Source organism: Arachis duranensis, chromosome 10 (assembly GCF_000817695.3).
Source record: "Arachis duranensis cultivar V14167 chromosome 10, aradu.V14167.gnm2.J7QH, whole genome shotgun sequence".
NCBI lineage: Eukaryota > Viridiplantae > Streptophyta > Magnoliopsida > Fabales > Fabaceae > Arachis > Arachis duranensis.
The window spans coordinates 25,916,688-25,921,864 of NC_029781.3; the positions used below are offsets into that span (position 1 = coordinate 25,916,688).

Consider the following 5,177-nt stretch of genomic DNA (forward strand, 5'->3'; position numbering starts at 1 on the left):
AACATTTTTCAATAGCGGAATATATTTCTAATAAATTCTACAGTTCCGACATAATTATAAAAAAACATCTTAATGCGATTCTAATCGCAAGGAAAAAAAGGGGGTATGGCGAAAAAAAAAACTAAGAGTCTAATTTCAGTAGAAAATAGAATTCTGAATTGTAATAAACTATTGTTATCATTCTAATGAATGATAATCAAATTTTAGTAAACAATTTCTACTTAGTCTATTTAGTACTGAGTCTATTTTTAAAGTAGAACATTTTTATCAGTCTCTTTTTTTTATTTAATGAATAATGATATCTTCTTTATATTGCTATTTTCGATTATTCCAATAATAAAATTTCGAAACATTAAAAAAAAAAAGTAAGTGGACCTAACCCATTGAATCAGAACTATATCTACTATTCTGATATTCAAATTCGATATAGATGAAATTTATCTTTTTTTTAGACTTCTTTTTGATTTGTACTTCGTAAGAATTAGTCAATATTTACGATTAAATCCTCCCGTTCCTCAAGATTCTATAGGAATATTTTTATATTCCATTTCTACAGTTTATTCCAACATCCTCAGCAGGGAAGCAAGAAGGGACGAGGTCATAGTAAGTGCTGAGGACCTTGCTTGCTAGTCTATCTGTGAAAGTAAGTTTCTGCATTGGAGGCTGAACATCTACGAGCCAGATGGAAGCAGGAGTTCATTTTGGCCATGGTACTAGAAAATGGAATCCCAGAATGGCACCTTATATATCCACAAAACATAAGAGTATTCATATTCTAAATCTTACAAGAACTGCTCGCTTTTTATCAGAAGCTTGTGATTTGGTTTTTGATGCAGCAAGTAAGGGGAAACAATTTTTAATTGTTGGCACAAAAAATAAAGCTGCGGATTTAATAGCACGGGCTGCAACAAGAGCTCGGTGTCATTATGTTAATAAAAAAATGGCTCGGCGGTATGTTAACCTATTGGTATACTACAAAAACGAGACTTCATAAGTTCAGGTCCTTGAGAACAGAACAAAAAACGGGCAGAATCCATAGTTTGCCAAAAAAAGATACTGCTATTTTGAAGAGACAGTTATTGCACTTGGAAACCTATCTGGGTGGCATTAAATATATGACTGGCTTACCCGATATTGTCATAATCATTGATCAGCAAGAGGAGTATACCGCTCTTAGAGAATGTATCACTTTGGGAATTCCAACAATTTGTTTAATCGATACAAATTGTGACCCCGAAAAATATTCCATTACAAAAAAAAAGAGAAAATTCGAAACAATTGGGATTTTTTGGAGATTGGATGCAGTTACTAATTCATGATCTGACATGTACAGAATGAAAACTTCATTCTCGATTCTACGAGAATTTTTATGAAAGCCTTTCAGTTGCTTCTCTTCGATGGAAGTCTTATTTTCCCAGAATGTATCCTAATTTTTGGCCTAATTCTTCTTCTGATGATCGATTCAACCTCTGATCAAAAAGATCTATCTTGGTTCTATTTGATCTCTTCAACAAGTTTAATAATGAGCATAACGTCCCTATTGTTCCGATGGGAGAAGAACCTATGATTAGCTTTTCCGGAAATTTCCAAACGAATAAAAAAAATAGAAAATCGTGCATTTGCGTGGAATCATTGCTGCTAATTCGCAACCGCGACAAGATCAACAATTCCATGGGCTTGAGCTTCTGCTGCTGACATAAAAGCATCCCTTTCCATGTCTTCGGATACAAGCCATACAGGTTTGCCCGTTCTTTGTACATAAACTCTTGTGATAGTTTCGCGCAGCTTTAGTAGTTCTTCTGCTTCCAGGATAAATTCTCCCGTTTGTGCTTCATAAAAAGAACTAGCGGGTTGATGGATCCTTACCCTAATGATATAACAAAATACTGGTTTCCACGGATACCCACTCCCATCTGTGAATAGAATTCAAATTTAATTAACTTGCCTTTGTTGCATTGGTAATAGGAGAGAGAAATTTCAAAATTAATTTGATGGCTTTTGTGGCTCTCACACGTTACTAAGCATGGGGAATGGGAAATTAATTTCTTTTAATTTTATTCATCAATTCCATTGAAATCTTTTTTACCCTTCTCTCTCTTCTCTCTCTAGTTTTCGGTCACATCCATAAAAAAAAGATGGAAGAAAGAATAAGCTATCAGAAGAAGAAGAACAGAAGCTAGAAGAAGCAAGCGGCCAAGGTGATGATGGCCCTTGCAAAAAGAAGATCTACAGTTGGCATAACTGAGATCTTTACCACTAAGGGCAAGATGTGGTGAAGAAGCCTCAAGATCTCCATGCCTACAAATGGAAGCAATCCTATTCGGTCAGAGAAGAAGATCCCAGTGGTATGACTCGTTTCTACTTTTTGTTCATCCATCACAGAAGGTAGCTACTGTAACTACGTGGAGGAGGAAGCAAAAGTGGAGCAGATAGAGCTGACAAGGATCAAGTGTTCATCATGGGTCAAAAATCCTTCTTGGGGACCAAGCTAAGATGGAAGGCTCAGATTGATGAAGCTTGATGAGAAGCGATGAGAGAGAGGTAATTGCATGTTGGTTTTGCTTTCGGTTCCCTCTCTCTTCTCTCTGTTCGAACCGGTTTTGATGTTGAAGAAGAAGAAGTTGGCTCGGTTGAACCGTTTCAACCTTGGAAGCTTCCGCTTCTATAATAAGGGTGAATGGCCAAGGCTTGAGACAAGGAGAGTAAGCACAGAGTTCTCATAGCTACCCAAGCTAACAAAACTTCTTCTCCTTCAATGTTTTCTATTTTGTATTTTCTTTATGTTTTGTTTATCTTGAGTCTCATGGTGAAAAAGGTAAACAATGAGGTTTGTAAGAAAAAGCCAATAAGTGGAAAAAGACAGAGTGTACAAAATTAAAGAAAAAGTCATAGGTGTCCTAGAGGTCCTTTGTACATCTATGTGTTGTGCATCATGATTCTGTGAGAGTCCGCTTGTAAGCTGGGTTAGCACTTAGCTATTGAAAGCTTGGTAGGTGACCAAGTCAAGTTCAGGATTGGGGATAGATTTTGAACTTGTCCCGGATAGGAAGGGTAGTTCCTAGGGAGAATTGGTGTATATAATCAAGATGATTATAGTGAAATTCCATCATTGTTGTGATGGAGACTGGATGTAGGCTGCATTGCACTTAGCAGCTGAACCAGGATACTTCTTGGTGTGATTTTCTCTCTCTTCTACTCCATTTCTTATTCTGTTGTACAGAAGATAAAATTGAAAAATGACTCCTGACTGGTTACGAGGTAAAAAGAAAATGTCTCTTGACTAGTTACGAGACAAAAAGAAGAAAAATCTCCTAAAGTCAAATCAAAGGACAGAAAGTAACGGTCAGCAAAAAGGGCCTAAGATTCAACTCCCCTTCTCTTAGCCACTGATTACCATCAAAGTAGAGATCTTTTATTCATATTTTTAGAGGCAAATTGTATGGAGTAATTAAGAACAATGGATCAACAAGAATATGGATTTTCAAAGTTAGAATTTATTATGAATCCATATTAAAATTCGAATACATTTGATCAAAGTGCAAGCATGTCTCACCGTCCAATAGATAAGTCATAATATATTATCTTTCCTATTTTCATGATGTTATGTCACATGCGGGGCTAAACTGATGGAGGCATGAAATCTTTTATGTCAATGAAATTCTCTTTGTCCTTCATTTTTTAACTTTCAATCTCTTTCTCTGCCTCTGTTATTTTGCAAAATTTGTAAACTGTAATATTTTCATGTTCTTTGTAATATAACATGCAACCATTTGAGAAATAATCAATTTTTTTATTTTTGTCGTAATTTGGAAGATAACTTCTTGGGTTAAGTACGATTTTGGTCCTTAAGGTATAGGCTGAAAATTTTTTCGTCCCCAACATTTTCTTGCATACAAAATCGTCCCTAAGATTTAATTTAGTTTTAAAATCGTCCTTTTTACCAAAATTTTAAATTCTATTCCCAAATTATCCCTAACTAAAAAAATCATAAAATGAAAAAAAAAAAGAAAACGGATGAAGAAATAATGTAGAAGGGAAGAAGGGGGGAAGAAGAAGAAGAAGGGGAAAGGAAAGGGAAAGGGGCATCAATTATGTTTTTCTTTGGAATGCAATTTTTTTTGTTCATTTTTGCTTTATTTCTGCTTGTTAATTTAAAACTTCTATTGTTGTTCGTTGTTTCCTTATTTTTGGGTTCTATTTTGAAACTTCCATTGTTAGAGAGTAGTTCCATTGAAGGTAGCTACTGAACTGGTTGTTAGAGATGTTGAGGTTGAGGTTAAAATTTGTTGTTTGTCTTTGTTTTCTTTGTGATATCTTTGGAAAAGAGAGAAAGAAAGAAGAGAGGGGAAGAGGGAGAGGAGAAGCCAAGAAGCAAAGCAGGATCAAAAGGGACAGGTGAGTGAGATGGTGATATGGTGAGGTAAGGGTATAATTTTCCAAAGGACGATTTTAAAACCAAGTTGGATCTTAGGGACGATTTTGTATGCAAAAAAAGGTTAGAAACGGAAAAATTTTCAAATACCTTATGAACCAAAATCGTACTTAACCCTAACTTCTTAACATCATAACATTTTTTAAGAATTTTGTCTATTCTAAAATCTAGTTCATTTATATTAGTATAGCTCACTGCTTAAAAGATTTTCACTTGCCTTAACCTTAATAACATTCTAACATATAGTACAAGATAATCCAAAATAAATGCAACCTTCTTACAATGGTTTTGCCACAATTTGTAAGAGATCATAAAATCTAACTGTTTTTATATTAGGCTTTTCTTCAACTAAACACATACATACATACATACATACATATACACATACATACATATGTCCTTGGTAATGAACTCTAAATGACACAGATAACATGCCATGAATAGCCCATTCCAAGGCCTAGAACCTCCTAATCATAAAGAGAAGAGAATTTGACCAAAAGAAAGGAAATCCTCTCAATCAATGATCAAATCATCTTATTTGAGGTAGGAGATTTGTTAGGAGTATCAAAATGAATTGAACCTATCAGCTTGGTCCATATTCGCTGAAGCAAAGTGATGAGCGGATAATTTATACGCTTTTTGGCAATGTTTTTAGGTAGTTTTTAGTAAGTTCAAGCTACTTTTAGGGATGTTTTCATTAGTTTTTATGTTAAATTCATATTTCTGGACTTTACTACGAGTTTGT

General features: G+C 34.7%; 1 pseudogene; it reads left to right on the forward strand.

Annotated features, from left to right (window-relative positions):
- The first annotated feature begins 673 nt into the window (after nt 1-673).
- On the forward strand, nt 674-1,586 carry LOC127742611 (30S ribosomal protein S2, chloroplastic-like; annotated as a pseudogene).
- Nucleotides 1,587-5,177: the final 3,591 nt, after the last annotated feature.